This window comes from Metopolophium dirhodum, chromosome 4 (genome assembly GCF_019925205.1).
Source record: "Metopolophium dirhodum isolate CAU chromosome 4, ASM1992520v1, whole genome shotgun sequence".
NCBI classification, from domain to species: domain Eukaryota; kingdom Metazoa; phylum Arthropoda; class Insecta; order Hemiptera; family Aphididae; genus Metopolophium; species Metopolophium dirhodum.
Window position 1 is genome coordinate 29,029,832 of NC_083563.1, and position 21,246 is coordinate 29,051,077.

The window sequence follows — 21,246 nt, forward strand, 5'->3', positions numbered from 1 at the left end:
CTTAGATAATTTTTTACAAATTTTAATCTAGAAGATGTACGTTCACATTCTACTTGTGTAATGGATAAAGTAAACATAAATGTATATGCAAAGTGGAGGCCACGATATGTATTTGCGTATAAATTATATTTCACCAACATGTTGTAGTTGTTGGTGGTAGAGCGGCTGTTGCGGGCCGATAGGCGATAAGAAATCTTTTATAAAATAGATATAAGATTATAATATAATATAATATAATATTTCAAATTTCTATTGTATTTGTATAATTATTAATTAATATAAATTAATAAGTCATTGCGTTAACCATAAAAAGGGCCCCATTGTCAAAATACGAAAGAAGACCCACCGGGAAATGCCTGGTTTCCCGGTAGGCCTATCCGCAAAATGTATAAAAATATTACTATAGGTTACCTAGTATGTAAATTATAAAAAAAAGGTTTTCTTCAAATTATAAAGAATAGAATAACCGAAGCTATAAGCATACATTTAAGAATCATTACCACTTGTTGGTTGTCATAAACATGTGGGTATGATAAAAATATAAGAATTTATAAGATAATGCGAAGATACTTTATTGGGTATTCGTTTAGTATGTGACCTACCGAGTGAAAATTAAGTTTAGTATGTGACCTACCAAGGCGATTATCCATATTATGTATGGGCAACCTACGGGTACCAATCTATTAACAGGTAAGATACATTTTTTAAATTTGAGTAATATACAAAAAGTGTATTGCTAAAAATATTTTTAAATTAAAATAAATTTTTTATAATTACATACCTAATTCTATGACATTTTTTGAATAGTTTTGACATTGCTGTTATGTGTATTCAGACATTTTTTTTTTAAACTGATACTTTGTTTGACTTGTTTTGACATTGTTAAATGTAATCCTGTATTATTTTATATTTGTATTACTAATTTATTAATTAAATAATAATTAACATAATTTTATGATTTTAAATTTGACTGTTGTTAAATTAATTATTGGTCCCGTAGGTCATATACTATATGAATACCCAAAACGGTAGGTCACATACTAAACAAATACCTTTTATTGTAAAACTGATTATAGATATTGCAAAAAAAAGAAATGTTTCATAACTTGAATTATATTTTTAATTTATCCGTGCTAATAAATACATAAATATTGTACTGTTCTTCATTAATATTTATGAATTAAAAATATTATATTATAGAGTAGGTAGAGGTGAGTAGTGTTTTTACTGAAAACTAGGTCCTATAACCTCAACTAATAATTTACATTTTTTATTAATTTAATATAGATATTATAATGTATAGGTAGTAACAATGCAATGTTTAAAATCATTTAATTCAAGAAAATAATAATTTAAGTAAAGTTTTGGATTAATATAAAATTTGAATTCCCTTCATACATTTAGCCGCTGGTTGCTACATAAAATAAAATATTCTGCAATTAATTTAAACTAATTATATTTTTCTAGGTTTCATACAAAAATGTATTTTCAATAGAAGTACAGATATAGATTATATTATGTGTTATCCGCTTGATGTAAACAATGCAGTAAACCTTCAATAAGTGTTGAATTCAGTATCATTATGATATTGATGCATTGATAAATTATTCAGTTCATTAGATTGATGTATCACTATCAGTGCTTTATAGGAGGATATTCTGATAAGTGATATTCATAACTTATCTCATTACAAATCATGAATAACTGCAACTACAAATCCCAATTAATACAACATTAATGTTACTCGTACATTGTTATAATATGATGCACATAATTATTATTATGCATAAATCCGGAATTTTAGCTATTGACAGATTTGTAATAACTAATAAGTAATAACTAACAGGTCATGATAACAGTTATTAATTCTTAATCCCTACATTAAGAAACGCAGTTATTTAGAGTGCCTTAGTAAAGCTGATCTTTATCTATTTACTTATTATGAGTGATTACTGATTGTGATACATCAAATACTAGTATTTATAAATATTTTAATCAATGATCATAAAAATATGTTTTGATCGTACAAACTACACAGTATGTCAGTACACCAAATCAGTGCTTGGAAGGAATCCGTTCCATTTTTAGGAACTTATCGGGAATGTAGTTCAAGTTTAGGAACGTACTGGAATTTCGTTCACTTTTTAGAGGAATATGAACGATTTTTTCGTTCATTTATTTTAAAACAAAAGTAGGTAACTAAATCATTTTTAGAACTAAAAGGAAAAAATGTATAGCTTCTTTTGAAATTTAGTAGCTAAGTACATTAGTACAAAAATTTTAAAATTAAAACAACTAGTATAAAAATGTACCTATGTTTTTTATTTTATTTTACTTCATATTAAAAAGGAACGAGGAAAGGAACTAGTTCTTTTTTTCAAGACAGGAACGGTAAAGGATTTAGTTTCTTTTTAACAAGAGGAACATGAACGTAAACTAGTTCCTTTTTTAAAGAAACTTTCCAAGCACTGTACCAAATCAAATGTATAGTACTTAAGTACCTTGTACATATCGACTTCATATTTCCATGTTTAATAACAAGGTGGGGGGCGTTTTTGTGTTACAGATTGATCAGCTACGACAGTGCTGAGACTGCTTGCGACCATATTGGAATATATTATTATTATTACGTTACTAGTAATATTTGCGTGCGTGAATGGGACGAAATAGTTAATACGCTGAAGTTACGCATAGATGGCAGCACGTAATACACAATGGCATCGCTATAAAAACACGCCGCGGGAAGACTGAATCGTAGCCGTGTGAGTATTAAAAACCATTATATTTAATGTAATGTTATTTTAACCATTATTAGTGCTCGTACGACTGAAGTAGCGTATTATTATTTTGTATTTTCAACGTTTAGTGAAATGTTCGGTTGTGTGCGCCGGGTGCGTCATAGGTATGTGTCATGTACTCATGTGTGTGGAGAGACAAGTAGATGTGTGTATAAAATAGAATAATGAAAATCGTAACGACAACAGTTATGAATTATGATTTAAGTCCCAGTCCCTCCTCTTTTATTGGCTCTTACTTCCCTAATTAACAAAATTTCACTTCCCATTTCGTCCACTCCATGACATCCTTTCACCCCAAGTTAGAGGGTATCCACACTGGTGGGCCTCCCTCCTCACGTTATTCATATTTTATTTATCATAGCCCATACTCTTATTCTGTACAGATTGTGTATTTTATTAATAATAATAAAAAAAAAAAGTCCCAGTCTCGTCATCGGAAATTAATAATTATTACTATCAGTCTCGGTAGACGATATACTACCAACAGACGTGTTGTACTACGGCTAGGTATCCCACACAGTGGGAATGTGCGTACGCATACGTTTCTATAATATGATGAACGGACAAACGGACGAAAATACGTCTTATAATTAAATATTAATATTATATGCGATACCGCTCGGCACTCGCGTGTACACGATGTAATAATAGTTCAGTCCAACATCTTAGTATTATACAAATATAAGTAGGTACACAATATTATGGCCGTTAAACTCACTATAAGACTTCGTACCGGGAGGGAAAACAAGCACAAGTTGCTAATTTCCTTTAAACGGCGTGTGCATGCGACGTATTTTTGTGTTATAATAATAAATATAATTGTATATAAATTGTAATATTTCTTTTTGTATCGGCACGAAGCCTTTTTTTCGATGCGTGCACGTGCTCGAAGATATGTGGGACGGACCATCAACATTCACTGCCTCACTGGTGTTTTTCCGATTTTAAAAGTCTGAGCACAACGCCGTTGACGTTGCGGAAGGTCGTGAACGCGTCAACGGTTCGTCTGATGCTTCCCTCCCACCCTCTAGAACCCGCCGACATCAGCTTTGCTCTCTTCCCCTTTCCTACCACCTCTTCCTCTCCCTACCTCTCCAGCTGTTGTTTTACCACCGCAACCTGTCCGTTTCATCGCACATAATGTGTATAATGTTATAATTTTATAATATACTATTATCGCCCATTTTGCGGTAGGGACCATACCGCGGCTTTTGTCATCGCTGCTGTGCACCCAGTTCCGTGGGTTATACTCTGACCGTTTACGTTTCTCCTCCTTCTTTGACGTCGTATTTTCTCCAATATTATAATATACCATGTGCGGCGTAGTGTGTTTTTAACGGTCCTAAAATTGCGATCGCGATACTATCTTTTTTGTAGATCCGTAGGTAGAAATACAGTGGGAATGTGCAAACCTAATCTGTCGTATTAAACGTTTAAACCAGTATTATTCGACTGTAAATTGATCATTCTAGTGCGAGTAAGATATTGTGTGGCGTCCTCAGGATCCAGGTATAAATATAGTTATAGAGTGGGTTCACTACCCCTCCCCCCATGTACTCAGACTGTAAAAGTCCAATTTATAAGCCTCATATATTATCATTTATTAGCCTAGCATCACAAATTATATAACAGAAGAATCTTGAGGATATATGACACTTCGTATATTCTTACACGAGAACCTGTGAATTATAGATGATTCATAGAAACCCCAAAAGATTCTAATTGCATACCAAAAATAATCCATCCAAGCCAAAAATATTTCCATCAAAATCAACAATATTCCTGTCACAATATATCGTCTGTTTACATTCTGTTTAAAAATGTTTAACACTGTTAATTGTTAGCCATTCTGGCTAATCATTGTTGTGAATTCCATCACGTTGAATAAATATTTAACTTTAAACTTTTAACATTTAACACTTGTAAGCCACAAGTAGGTAGGTACTAACTAGTATTATCAAAAGTGAAGGAACCGATATTACCTATATGTTTCGTTAAAACTTAAAAATACATTTGAATTTACCTTACCAATTTCTACGCAAGACGTAATATCACATAATTAATTACGATATACGTACATAGGTAGGTACACGATATGTATATGATTTAGGTACTATAATATACTATATACAATAAATTGTCGCAGAATGTATAATGTAAAATTTTTTTTTTCTCGCAACTTACATATCAACTTTTAGAAAAAGGTTAATTTTGCCGCAGTTTACATACACATACAGCCTTAATACAGGTGTTTTGAAAACAGAATCATTCGGGTTGTATGGATTTCGGGGGTTTGATTTTTTAGGGGTGTTAGGGGTTTGGGTTAATTCGGGTGCAAGGCCCTGCTTTTTAGTGATCGAATATCCGTTTAAATAATGTTAATAGATGTTACCAATGGAAATGTATTTTATAGCTATGTTTATTTATATTTTCCCTGGCCAATATTTTTCTTTAAGACGAATCAAAAATGTTTAGTAACATTTTACTAAATATTATTTACAAACACAGTGTATCAGTTTTAGTTTAATCATGGTTGAAATATATTTCAACCATAAGTTTAATCACATTTTTGAATAGGTATACGAATAGTTATAATAGTCAATAGATATCACAATAGATATACGAATTTTGATGAGTATAACACTACTAGCCTTACAATACTGACTATGCTGAAAAAATATTTTGTATTTAACTTTTAAGCCAGTGACCAATTGTGTATAAAATTATGACGGGGGCCAATTGTCCGCCTGCGGCGTTTTTTTGAGGGGACCAATATTGTCCTAGATCTAATATAGGTAAGTAATATAGAAAATGTTAACTTCAGTTAACATAATAAAATAAAATAAAAAAAAAATTGAAATAATAGTCAATTATAATTATCATATTTTTTGGTTTATTCAATAATACTTAATAAGTATCTTTAAGTTGAAATATATTATTGAAAATTCTTCTCCGTTATTCATATTGCATTCACTATTTGTGTCTAATGAATGCTTTTTGTGTGGTAGCCGCGGAGTACTTTCAATTTATAACAAATAATTGATATTCCTCATTCAGGATACAGTCGAGTATTATCTAAATTCTAAGTACTTGTTATGCATACACAGAACAGACTCAATGAAAGCATTTGTAGGCATAGGTTTTTAATACATTTTTTCCTACTTCTTTCAATGTTTTTGACGACAACATATTATTATTTTATGAGTGTAGTAATTAATCTAATAATTATTTACTATTTTTTAAATGGTTTGTGTAATAAGAATAACTGAATAACATACCTAATGTATATTAACATAAAATGTTTATTTATAGGTTTCTAAAATTCTGTTTTATTTATTTTTAATAAAATGGCTACTGTGATGATTTTTAGTATATCATATATATGTGTTGTACATATTTGTTGCTTTGATTTCAAATATAGATCCTATTTATTATTATACTAGATCTGTCCCGGTATTAAAATTTTGTTATAATATTTACATGTTATCAAGTATGTAATATAAGCATTTGCTTATAGGTGGCTTATTAAGTAATTATAGTTAATACAAATATTTCATATGGGTACGACATTATTGGTTCTTAGATTACCTTTATCCATAACAGTTCTACCTTCCCAGTTTAATTAGGTATGTCATGTGTTGTTATTGCACGTTTTGCGATAGAAATTGTAAATCGCAGGCATACGTGACTTACAAAACAAAATACTAGTTTACTACATAATCTTATACCTTTAAAAAATATCAAAATACAACGAGTAATGATGAGGAAAACAATTAAAACTATGTCAACTGTGTACACTCAAACAGTCGTGGTGGTGTATCTCATTTTATAGTATTCCAGATGTGGCCTTAAATATTTACAAAGCTGTAAAGCTGAAGTTTGATTAAAATATTTAAAAAATATACTTACTATATTTTAATTGTTAATGTTATTATTGTAAAATAAAAATTCTTTATAAAAAAAAGAATTCGCCTAATTTTTTCAGGTTTGGTTGACTTTAAAAGTAAGATAAGATAATGTCAGCCAGTGGCACAACTAGGGCTAAAATGTTGGGGGCCTGTAGCCCCCACCTGATATTACATGAAAAGTAACCCGTGGAGGCGATGCCCCCACACCCCCATATATATTCACATAAAAATATAAAAAACATCATACAAAAAATATATATTTATTTACTCAAATTAATTTTTTATATAATATAGAATATAGTATACCATATCTGTGATAATCAAAATAAAAATCCTCGGACTACAATATTAGTTTATATTACTCACAAACACATGAAAATTATTGAGCGAATATTTTTTAAACACTATAGTTAGTGTAAATATCATATTATTAATATTTAATTACAAATATATTGATAGGCATATTAATAGGTATACAGTATACACTATACATATTATATATCATTGACAAAATTAAAAATCAAGTAGAGATTGAAGAAAAATTAAATTAAAAAACCAATCTATATGTTCAAAGTTTAAATATATAGTTAGGTAGTTAGATAGGTAGGTATTGAATACAATTTAACTTATTTCTTAATATTTATTATTTATATTATAATTTTCAGACATTAACAATAATATTTTTTTTATATTACATAATATTATAATATATCCCCAAAATAAAATATTACATTTCCTAATAATATTTTGACAATAAGTAAAATGTAAATATAAATAATAATTATTATTATTAGAAGTCGATTTTACAAGTTTTAGTTATAGATACAATATTTAAAAGATTATAAAATAAAAAATAAAAACATTTCGAATGATCGATAAGTCAAATAATCCAAATGATTATCAAATAAATAATCAATGAATGTTGTAGGTAGTAGGTACCTAATCTTTTGAAACGACTATTAACATAATATATTGTTTAAAATTGTGATATAAAACAAAATAATATTATTGTTAATTTTTGAAAATTATTTATTACATTTTAATTTTTTTAATGAAAAGTAGGTATACTATACTACTAGTAAGTATAATATAATTGTAATTAAATATTAATAATGTGATAAATAAACTAATTAGCTTTTAAAAAATAATTGATCAATCAATTTTATGTACCTAGTGGGCAGTGGCTATTAGTACCTAGTCGTCAATAACATTGTAATCTGGGCGTTATTTTTCCTAGGGTCGGGGACTTATTTCAGGGGATTTTTATTCCGCAATTCGCTGTCTCTATAGTCTATACTTTAGTTCAGTGCATATTCATTAAAAATATGTATAATAATCTTACCAATATACCGACATAAATCGTTTCCTTAAAACAAATACAGGCATACAGCTAATGATATTTACCATATTTATCATATATGCAATATAAAATAATTGTAAAGTTTAAAAAAAAAGTAAGAAATACAGTTTAATTTTTAAAGATTTATTAATATTTTAGGAAATAAATAAATAATTTATTTTGCGGGGGCTATTACAAGTTTTTTTTTGGGGGGGTAGCTTAGCCCCTCCTTGTTGCGTTTATGAATTGTCAGCGCACTATTTGTTTTCTCTCTGAGTCACGTGCAAGATAGCAAATTTACGTTTAGCAAAATCAACCCTGTAGTATCAATTTTAATGTTAGCGTGAATTCACCTATTATCAAACTTTAAGTTAAGATCATTAAATGTGTCCCTACGTTGGCTATTTTATGATATTTTCATTTTTATGCAGGTTTTTGTTTAAATAGAGCTGTGTATAATAATTTGTTAGTTAATCTAGGTAGACAAATATAGAATCATCACAGTTGCTACAAAAATAACTGAATAATATGATGATATGATGGCTTATGAATATGAATTAATTTCATAGGTATAGACATCACTTTTATACTTTATAGGATTTATCATAGTGATCTTCATTAACGACTACCTATAGCCTATTCTAAATAATATTAGTTTGCATAAGGATTGCTTACAGAACTCACACGGGGTAGTCGGGGGTAGAACAGTATTATCGTGTTTTTTTTAATATAATAATATAAGTAAATAAATATATGTACAGGAATGTCAAGGATATTACAGTGCCATCTTTCTCCGTTGGTTTCTATCTCACCCGCAGGCTATAGCAAGTTCTGCGTGTTTGCCAATAGTATTTTATACCTTCGACCTTGCGGCACAGTCAACTCCTCAGAGTTGGCAAAACAACACTACTGATTTGTACCATTTGTATACCTAGTTATAGTTTTATGAAACTATGTTTTTAGCGGTAAAACAAGATTAATCTATTAATGCTTTTATAAATACTTAGTGAAAATTTCAAAATATATTAACAATTATTTTCTAGTTACTACAAAAATATTAAAATCATAATTTTTGTCAGAAACTGGTGTAGCCTGCAGTCATTTCCGTTTTCCCTTATTTATTTTTAGGTTTTCCCAGGTTTTTTACTGTGAATTGTGTATTTTTGGTGCCACCCTAACCAAATAGATCCAATTGATATCAGGAACCATTCTCACAGTAGAAAATCGAAGCATTTTTACTGTTTTTCATGGTAAGACACTGTATTGTTTAAAATCCAATAGTACGTTCCAACTGCAAGTGTTGACTCGAAAGCGCGTCCAGACAAAATTGTATAATATGTCGATTATTTGAAAATTAAATGAAGTATCTTATAATTTGGTCTGTCGATCTCATGTAGACATATTAACTAATGCAAATCAGTTTTTAGAAATCTTATCGCGTTGTTATCAGGTTATTTATAGGTGCAGGTGGTATTGACAAAAAGAACATACATATGACTTATGAGCATAAATTGTTTACCTTTCACACTGGCAAAGCCGTGGTGGTGGCGACTTGTTATACGTGCGCGTGCGGCAGCCCTCCACTATTTTATATTTTACACACATGCACACACCCTAATGATCACTTTAATACGCACACATTTACAAGACCCGTTATCTCTATACATACAAAATGATAAGGGACTGACTGATCTATCAACGCACTGAAAGGATCTGGTTGAAATTTGGCATACAGATAGGTATTATGACGTAGTCGTCGCTAAGAAAGGATTTTTGGAAATTCAAGCCAACTTATCTTGACTTTCCCTATATAATTAACATACAGTTTAATTTTGACTAAGTCGACAATAGCTTCATATTGTATTGAAAGTAATGTGACTTAATAATTGTATATATTTTTAAAAAGTTATCTATATCTAATTTAAATCATTTTCTTGGTTATGATTTTTAAATCGGTATAATGCTTATGGAAACACGTTCATTTTAAATTCGAAAAGATTATATTAATTTTGATGAATATTATGTACATTATTGTACACTGACGTCCGAGATAAAAGACATTGTTTCTGTTCTTGTAGAGTTATAACTTATAATCAATAATGGCAATAATGTTATGAAAAAGATTTAAAGATCGTATATCAGTTTTATAATTCTAGTTGTTTATTAATAGAGGTCACAGCTGTATTAGTAATTGTGGCTTGAATACATCAAATATTTAAATAATATTATCTTATAACGGCTTATACAATTTGTATTAGTTCAAAAATGCCGAATGATCGTGTTGCAATGTCGAATAAATTATTATAATGAAAACTATATTCAATTTTACATTATCATAATATATTTACGTAATACTACAGCTTATAATAATATGTATAAAGTATAAATTTAATTTCGGTTGAGATTTTATTTTCATAAAATATGGTGAAGAATTGTATGTTACTATTTTTAATTTAAACTTAAAAACGCAATATTATAAAATAAAAATTAAAGGAAATAACCTAATACATGAAGTATAGTTAATTTAGTGTAAATTAATTTAATTCCAGCTTAATAAAGTTATATGTACACCCTGTTTACTCTAGTTACCTAATATGATGTTAATGAATATCTTTTTATTTTTTATACCTATATTATTTTGACTATCAAATAAGACGGATACAGAAAATATTATTTTTTTTTTTTAAATCAAAATCAAAAAAGATGGATAAGTGGATGTCGCTCTGCTGTACAGTAGGTTACAAGTGGGTTACTGTAATGGATGATGTTAAATTTGAATTCAATGATATAATATCATTGTATAAGAAAAACGATTCTGAGCGAAAACGGTCAGTCAGCCTATGATATTACCAAGTATATTTTATGATATTATTGTGAATAAAGTAATTTATATATAACCTATTTACGTGGAGCTTTGTTTTAAATTTTCAATCCTTACCCATAAAAGTTAAACATTTTATACATTTTTAACTACAAAATAATTAATAAATTATAAATTTGATAAATTTTGTCAAAATTTGAACTTTAAATGCTTATAAAAAAAAATTGTGCCTATGTATTTTTAATATTTTTCAACTGCTATTAGAACGATATATCAGGAGCCTTATATTAAATTTTCACGCTTTTTTATCCAACAAATAACATTTTATTAATATTTATAGAAAAAAATTGAAAACTGACAATGTCCGTAAACAGCTCAAAAAGAGTCAAAATATTTTCAAAATTTGATGGTGTATAGAAAATGCTAATATAAACATTCAATGAAATTTTCATGTTCCTACGGTCATTTGTTTTAGAGTTACACCAAAAACCAAAATCGATTTTTTCAAAAACAGATTTTGCGTAAAAATTCCCGTTTTTCCTTAATTTTTCTTTTGTTTTTCACGTCGCTTTTGAAAACTACTGGGAAATGTTTACTTTTGACTCCCAAAGTACCAACTAGATTCACTTTCCTATCAGAAAAGTTACTGTTGAAGAGAATCCAAGCACTTTTACTGTCCTAAAAGGTGATGACAGACACAAAAATAAAAAAATAAAAAAAAACACACATCATTGTAATATATCAATCGCTTCGCTCAGAATCTAAAAGTTGGTTAAGAGATATTGCTCTGTGGTGTAGGTAAATTGCTGCAGTAAGTGCAACTCAGCCACCCTAGTAGGAAATCCGACTATGTCGGATCGCGGACAAAGGGCAGCTCTTTCGCACCTTGGTAGGTAATATTCAATAATTTGATTTGATGCAAACTTATTGTACCTGATCTGCCCGAATAAACAATAATAAATCAATACTAATTTCTTCTGTAGATTGTAACCAATGGCAACTATAAATAAAAATAAAATTTCCAATTTCCATCGTGAACCTCAATGTCCCTGTTAGAGCATCTCTTTAAAATGCGAATTTTGGCAAATCCTTATTTCTTATTGCACGGTGAAAGTATTAGAGGAACCAATATTCCAAATCAGTGAATCAGTGGTATTTGGATTTTATATATTATATACATTATTTATACATTATAAAAATACAATCCCCCCTCTCCCTTCCCTCGGACAAAAAAAATTAAAAATCAGGTGACGTGGTGTATTTGGAACAACTCTGTGAAAAAAAAATTGTAAACATATTTAATAGTATATCGTCACAAAATTAGAACAATAAAAATACAATCCCCCTTTCCCTCCCCTCTGACAAAAAAAAATCAAAATCGGGTGATGACACTCAGGATGGTATTTGGAACAATTCTGTGGAAAAAAAATTGGAAAAATATTAAATAGTGTCGTCACAAAATTGGAACATATAAAAAAGGCCTCTTTTTTTATATATATAAGGAAGGATGAGTTTAATCGTTAAGAAAATTTTTGGGTGTTTAACACATAAACCGACGAGTATTGAATTATCTCTTGTCAGGGTGAGTAGTAGAAGAAAGTTAGATATAAGTGGGTTAGAATGAATATAAATTATGGAATTGTAATAATATGAGGTTAGAGCAAGCATTTTTGGAACTTTAAAGTCTGCAGTATATGAAGTTGGTTGCTAACGATTCATAAGATGCGGTGTGTATTACACTTTTGTCTAATACTTAACTATTATCGCAATCGGATCACTTGTTATACTTTCGTGGCCATAAGTTTAATTTCTATTTAACATTGGTGCAGAATTCGAACAAAAACGTACCTAATAATGCAATAAAAATAACATAATCTATATTTAAAATTAAAGATAAAGGCATAATTCTCTACAACGCTGGGAGATCCATTCAAAACGAATACAAAAGTTCTAAATTCTTTAGGTACCTATTACTCGTGAGAAGGCCGTTGTATACTTGCTCCCACTCGGGGTGCATTATAATAGTAATAATAATAGCATACACCGCGTTGACTGGTGACTAAACAAAAGATGCATTTCTTAAAATCTTTTCTATTTCTTAAATGTTAATTCTTTAGAGTTTAGGGCCATGTGAAGTCGCGTGCGCGTATGAGAGAGAGTGAGTGTGCGTGTGGGAAAGAGTGAGAGGAGAAAAACGTGTGAGTCAATTAGTTTTACTGCGGTGTTGCCACATAATGTCTATATGCGCAGAACAGCACGGCAACACTGTAGCAGGGAAAAAGCCTCGGTTTCACGGTCTGTGCCTGCGCGTATGAACGTTCACGAGGGAGAAGTCGTCGGCGGCCCTGTTCACAGTCGTGGTTACTTCGCAGTATTTGTCGGCTGGCCCAGTGTTTACTGTATGCGTTCATTCACTTTATCCACTCTCTCTCTATCACTCTCACTCATTTCTCTCTCTTTCCCACTCATCATTTCCCTCTCACCACTCCGTCTTAGATTTACTAATATTATCATTATTGTTTTGAAAATATTTTACTATCGGGAATTATAAATATATATATATATATATATATATAATATATTTATATTTAATTTACATAATATTATACAATTATACTAAAACATTGTAGTATAATATAATATTATATGTTATATATATTTTTTAAATTACGTAAACTGACTAATAACAATATACAAGTATTAACTTTGTGTTAAAATTGTGTTTTGTGTTCGCCGCGGCAATCGGTTTGATTTGATTTAGTGCAACACATACAGTGGTCCAAAAATATTTTTACTGCCTTTGAAATTTTGTAGATTGTTTTTAGTGATTTGTTTTTTCTCCTTTCTCGGCTTTAAAATCTAAACGTGTGTACGAGGAATATCGGTCTACTGCGGTGGGTGCGTCGTACAGGATCACAATATTTCCGGTGAGTGACACCAAATTATATTTACATGTTGTGATTACTGATTATATTATAATGTTCGTCAACATTTCATCCTGCTATTCGGAAAAATAATCTTCAACTGTCTTAATTGTTACTTGGGTTATAAATTAAAATATATGAGCACTATAAACAAATTAAATGTCTAGGTGCATTTGATCAATAAAGTGGCCTAGATTTTGTGTTATTATATCGTATGACAACGAGTGATTTTTTTTTTTTTGCTCAAACAATATCAAAGAAATAATCTACATTTTATTCACAATTCACGTGACAATAAATACATCTCTAAAATTACTCGAGCACTATAGGTAAGCAAGTAGTCAAGGCAACACCCACGTTAACGCGCTTTTAGTTCGCTCCCTTCTTGTGCTGTAATGCAACCGCCCTTGTATACTTGGAGGGCTTTTAGTTATTAAAAAATGTCAGTAAGTTTTATTAGAACATTTCAAATATTTCAACATTTAATTTTGCTAAAAACATTAAAACCTATTTAAATATTTTATATTATATTATTTATTTTAATTAAAATTTGAAACAATGATTTATTTAATTTTTATAAGTATAGGTATTCCTTTATACATGGGAATATTTATTTCTTAAGAGGATGCTACCCATGCATTTGTTGTCTGTCTTACACACGTACGATATAGCAAATTTTCGTTCACTAGTTTCAATAGTGTGCTGTTAGTTTTGATATTAGTGATTTTACCTATTATCATTTTTTTAGATAATAACATTATCTGTGCTTAAGCGTCGGCTTTTATTCGATATTTTGATTTTCAAGCGAGTTATGAGCATTTTTAGTTTTTGATATTTCACATAACCATATCTTGCTTGAAAACGAAAATTTCGAAAAATCGGCAACCTTTAAGCACAGATAATTTTCTTACCTAAAAGTTTTATAATAAGTGAATTCATTCTAGTATCAAAACTAATAGCACACTATTGAAACTAGTGAACGACAATTTGCTATGTCGTGAGCGTGTAAGACGGAGACAACAAATATAGGTGGTTATGTACTATATTTTATTACGGATAGTAAAAATATCTGTATTGATTAATTTGGCAGTCATAATTAATACGTATACCACCTATGGTTAGTTTTTTATCACTATATGATACCAATACCAGTTACCAATCATAATATTTAAATTAAATTCCCTGAGATATTATAACCTTAAATCGGTAAAATTTCTTCTACGTTATATATCTATATATATAAAAATAAGTGTACATTTTGAATAAATTTTATAACTCAAGAACCACCAAACCGATTTCGATAAAAATTTGTAAAAGTTTGTACGCTGTGGGATAAGTGGTTCCGGAGTTATGGCCTCTTAAGTGCATACCTGGCGACATGGCCAAAAACAACAACAACGTCTATACAATTATTTTTATCTATATATATAACCCATAGTAACCATTAAAAAACAAAAATTTTTATCGTAAATCTCAAAATTTCTGTTTGAGCGCCTACCGGAAGTGATCACTTCCCTTTTTAAATTAGCCTATGACACTCACAAAGAATGTGGCTTTGTATTGGTGAAAGAATTTTCGAAATCGGTTCAGTACTTTCGGAGTTTATCCCGAACATACAAACAAAAACTATCATTTTATATATTATAAGTATAGATAAAAATGAATGTTTGTGTGTACTGTGTAGATTAGACCTCTGTGAAGAAGATAGGCTAATTTAAAAAGTGTTAAATTTTTTTTTTTTATTCATTTTAGTACGGTTGCGTTAGGCTTTTATATTAATTGATTATATTAATCCTCCGTAGGTGGAATTAAGTAAAAATGACAAACTTGGTACAATTTTAATACTTTAGAGTTAAATCATACACTTACGTACAAACAGCACGGGGTCCGCGATCTACCTGATATACTGCTGCGAATCAGAATTTTTATTCCGGGCAACAGAAAAGTAAGATAAATTTTGAACACCATACACCATACACCAAATATTGAATAAACGAATTGAACAAAGTTTGAGTCATATAGAATTGGTACATTTACAACGGGCAACGAAGTGCAAGCGGGATCAGCTCGTAACATATACAAATATACTACTAAATATATTTAGTAGTATATTTGTAGTAAAAGTAGGTATATTAATGATATTATATAGTATCTATTAATACTATTTTTATTTCGATACGGACTAGGTCTAGCTATTTCGTTTTTACAATTATGATTTTGATCGTAAAACAATATGAAATTAGAATTTTTCATACATTTTTGATTTTTCTGAAGTCGACAACAGACATTTCTTAATTGTTTTAAAATACTTGTGTCCTTGTGTTGTTTGATGTTGTTCTTAAAATTAAATTATAAATACATTAGATATATTATATACTGATACATATAATTTTTAAATAGAGCTTGTTTTAATTCTTTGGTAGATACGCCTTTAGTTTGTTATTCGTCTATTTACATTAGCACAAAGTAAACTTCCTAATATAACCGGCACTGTTTTAAGTAGGTAAAAAGGTCTGGTGATTTCATTGACTTATTATAAAATCAAAGATGAGAATATTATGTGAAATGTGTCAAGTGTTTTTAAATAGGTATTACTCGAAAACCAAATTGGACTAACCACTATAGCGACAAAATTTGGCAAAATGTCGTCGTTATGAAACGAAAAATTAATTTCGTCGTACTTGATTACAGCCAATTAGGTATCTGAAAATGATTGAACAATGAACTGTAAGCTCTCGATTTTTTTAATTTTGTAGTTAGAAAAATGTTAAACACCAGCAATTCCAAAATAAAACAACCATTAATTCATCTATAATATGCAATGACTTGTGTCAGACCTTTAATGCAATAATGGTCGGGTTACGGTAAATAATGGTTCAAAGTGCTCTATATTATCTCAATTATGTTTTATATTTTAATCACTTAATTTTCCTTTTTTTTGTTCTAATAACTAATAATTAAACTATAAATAATATTTTTTCTTATTAAAAGTTTTTTTAACAGAATACATTTAACCACTTATTTACTTCAATTACGTTGAGTTAATTATAACGAAGAATTTACTCGAAATAAATATGAACTGTCGTAATTTTTTAGACCTTGACATCAAAAGTTAATATTGAAGATGTTTATAATTAAACTAATTAAAAACTGTTAATATCAATAAATTTTAAAACACATTTAAAATAGTTAAAAATTCATATTATGTAAATATAATTGGAATTCTCTTATTTAATAGTATTTATTTATTTATTTTCAATTTTATTTTTTAATCGAGCTCATATTATGTCTATTACATTAAAAAACCTTAATAGGGTTTTCATTAGTATATACCTACCTACTATTGTGAAACTCATACATTATTTTTATCGAAAATATTATTTGTAGTTATATTTTACCTACATTTATAGATAAATGTATGAAGTAAAAGTTATATTAACTATTATAGTTTTGTTTAAATAATTTTGAACTAACTTTATAGAAATTTAAATGACAAAACAATACCCCTGGTTATAAGAATTTTAAATCAAATTATTTTTCTTAGTCTATATAGGTACTGACACTTGAAATTATAACAATAATCACAATTAGTAAACACATAATAAAATAACTTTCCAGTACCATAATGACAATCACCTTTTGTGTATTTATTCCTCCACCCTCTCTTCTTGTCACACCTAACTTATATACACACGTGTGTTGCGCTGTCTGTGCCTTGACACCAATTCAGCGTGTTTGAATAGGTTGACAACCGTAACTGCTGCAGTTGGTCCTTGTAAAACTAAAAAAAAAATTATTATTTTGAAACAGAATAGTTCGTCAGTAAAAACCGTTTATTTTAACCAATTTTTTTTTTGTAAAACTTAAGTATATTAAATATACGACGATAAAAGATTATAATATATTGTTCCTTTTTTATTTGAAGACGTACATCATTGTATTTACATATTTTAATCAATGGTTATAATAAGTAGTAAACATATGTGATTTTTACTTTTTAAAATACGTATTCAGTAGGTACATTATTTTCAGAAAGTTTAATTAGTACGTTGTACATCTTGTATTGTACCGATTGCACATTATGTATAAGACGTACCAACAATCATTGTTTTTAATAATTATTATTAATTAAATATGAAAGTATAGCAGGTACTTAGCTTACATTTGTTCAAAATCATTAACTGACCATCAGTCATATTCTTATATAGGTTAATAGTAATCATCGACAAATATTTAATTATCAATTTTAATAGACATAGATGTGTTTATTATTATTATTAAATTTTGCTATCTTGCTATTAGGTTACGTAATTATTAAGTCTAAAATGTAACGTTGTCGTTTAAAGTAGGTAGTCAAAATGTAAACAAATGGTGCTTAATTTAATGTAAGTATCTAAACAGTCTAACCCTATTTTATTTTTTAAGCGAACGTAAAAAATACACTCTCGTTTTCCTGAGAAGCTAAAATAAATATAATTGTACCTTTTTATAATACGGGTGTTTATTTTAGGAATTTTGGTGTGTAATGTGTATGAATATAATGAACCACATGCGCAATTCTTATTTTTGAAATTTGAAACCCCCACTACGTGTTTACGTATGCCTATTATACACATTACACACACATTCAAATTAAATATTGAATTGTATATTTTATTTATAAAACTTTTACTGATAATCTTCGAATATATTTGTTTGTCATCTTGAGATAGGAAATATTATATGAAAATAATACTAGGTATATATTATAATATTAATACCGTAATAATAACTATTATTATAGTTAACACCTGCTGTATGTAGTTTTTCAATTACTTTACTTTTATTACGACTTTGGTATAAGGGACGGAATAAGAAAAAAAACATAAAATATATACTGTAAAACCCCGAGGGATAAAACGTGTGTGTTAGTACGTGACGTCAAAGAACGGGTCCGTCCCAATTCTACCCCAAGACCCAAGGTACAGTGAACCCCTTGTTACAAACCATCTGGCTGCGCGCATCTATGAATAAACAGGACGCATTTTTAAGACATGTGTTAGAATATATTTTGTTTTAAAATGTATTATTAATATTACCTTCGTATATTTCGGTTTTTAAACATCATGTATATCGGATGGTTTTAAAGATTCATAGTAACAGTTGTCGGTTTCATATTGTATTTAGTTTAAACATAGGTTCATAATAATTAATATTATTATATCTGAACAAAATAAAAAAATAGAGGTACCTATGCATTATTATTAATTTTATAAAAATCGCATTTCCAATTATTTGATGATACGTGTAATTTCCAACCGTATGGTATAATTTCTATTGCCATTCTGGGCGTACTCTCTCTTTTGGCTCCCGGGGACCAGGGCCTGTTTCTAACTAGGTCAACGCCGCCTTCGTAGCTGCCGCCGACGCCGCCGCCGCCGTCACCATTAAACTTATCTAATTGCCCTTCGTGCCCGACTCGTTAGTCGTTCGTTTCCGTTGAATGTGTATCGATTATAAAATATTATTAGTTATTACCTCGGTCATTACATATTATAATATATAATCGAAATTTTATTAAGGCCAATGACTATATAAAAATATGTATTCAAACACCAATATAAACTATTATAAAATGAAACGTTACATACAATTCAAACAATAGCTGCATAAGCGTGAAAGATTTAGTAGGTACCGCGGTTATATTATTGTTCCTTCAAATCCGTATTTTCGTTGTTTATAAAAACTAACCAATAGGCTTTGAACTAAAAGTCCCCATAAAAAAAATCCATAAGACTCGTATTTTATCCGAAAAACATGACATTAATTTTTGTTTTCAGTCTATTATTATTTAATTATTTATTTATTTCAATAAACTAATAAAATCAGAAAATTAATATTAATGTTGTTTATTTAGGTATATACCTATAAACACTTCAAAGTCAATAATTTTAAACATTCAAAACTTGTTGTTTTTTCTATCTGCACTATATTATAATACTATAGTTACTATCGTCTAGTACCTATTTAATTGCACAATCTCGTCGTTGTCTTCGTTGCTGTTGTGAAATTAGTTGATGAACCAACTCAACCATTTTCGCTTTCACGGAACGTTTCTTTCGCTTTCGCGGTTTTTTTCACTCTTCTCATTCTGATGCCTTCCACAGTATCGCACTGACACGCCCTCAGAGAAGGACAGTTTTATACCGTAACCATAATTGATATTAGTGAAAAATGCAAATCCTAATGTCTAATTATTATTTATAAAATGTTATAATATGTATTATAAAAATATTATTGGCTAAATAGGTACAGAATATCTTTAATATTTGCTTCAATATAATTGAATAAATAATAAAATACGTGATTATATAAGTTAAATTTGACTATTCAATACTAATAATGATTTTTTTTTTAATTGTATATTAGTATTTACACACAAGTATAAGCGTATAGTATTCTATCTGCGCCTCGTCTTTTTAAAGAGTACCACATACAACACTGGGTAAATTCTCCACGTGCGTGTAGTGTGTGACGTGTGTTTCGTTGCCGTGGGGTGTAACGGTACGACAGGAGGGTGGATGAACCCGGGAACACAACATATATGACACTTCCCTACCCATGGAAACAGCTGATGAGAATTATTCTGCAGATGCCTCGATTTAAGGTGGAACAGAACGGTCGTTTGTTGGGGACCGTTTTATCGAAACCTGTACCGTGTGTGCGTAAATATACGAAGGATTGTAATATTGTACAGTTCTAAATTAAAACATTGGTTACAATATATTTTAGATAACTCAATAAAATGTTAAATAGTTTATAATTAATTATTTATAATTCACAGGTTTCATTAAACAACTGTAAACAATATTTTATAAGTATTAAAAAACCATTATAATTACTAATTAATGAATACATTTAAAAATTGGAAAATGTGGTTAAATGTTATAAAGTTGGATAAAAATAATTACTTTTCTTATAAATACGTAATAAAAATAACTAATATAAGTATCAAAAATGTAAATACTATATTATAAAATAATATAATACGGTAACATAATTAAAATAACATTGTTGTTCTCTTAAGAACAGAACAAGAAAGTTAATAGGTAACAATACATTGCGTTAAATTGTTAAAATAATGTCTTATTTATTTCATATATTATATAAGCTAAGATCATATTTTAGTATTTGGTGTGAATCTTTATTTATGTTGGCAATCCTGATTATAACACACCATTGTAATAGTAACTCAGCATGTACCTATATTGTGAAACAAAATTAGAACATTCTTAAAATGATCCATGTATTTTTGTTTTTTCATAATGTAAACTATAAACGATACAAAAAAATTTTAAATGTCATTATTTTATCACATTTTATAGTTAACGTTTTTCCTTATATTATTATTATTAGGGAAGTAATATATTTTGTTGCAGCCACCGTTTGTATATTTAGATTGTATTTAGGTCACTAA

General features: G+C 29.0%; 2 protein-coding genes across 4 annotated transcripts in view; both read left to right on the top strand.

Moving 5' to 3' along the window:
* LOC132942406 (uncharacterized) overlaps positions 1–21,246 on the top strand; it is a 51,694-nt gene that overhangs the window by 2,941 nt on the left and 27,507 nt on the right. For all 3 annotated transcript variants that reach the window (XM_061010736.1, XM_061010738.1, XM_061010737.1), the window contains exon 2: positions 2,567–2,762. The gene's annotated coding sequence lies outside the window, so the exon portion shown is untranslated. The remainder of the gene's footprint in view (positions 1–2,566; positions 2,763–21,246) is intronic.
* Positions 13,253–21,246, top strand: part of LOC132942405 (ecdysone receptor-like) — a 114,746-nt gene continuing 106,752 nt past the window's right edge. Inside the window, exon 1 of the mRNA XM_061010734.1 lies at positions 13,253–13,793. The gene's annotated coding sequence lies outside the window, so the exon portion shown is untranslated. The remainder of the gene's footprint in view (positions 13,794–21,246) is intronic.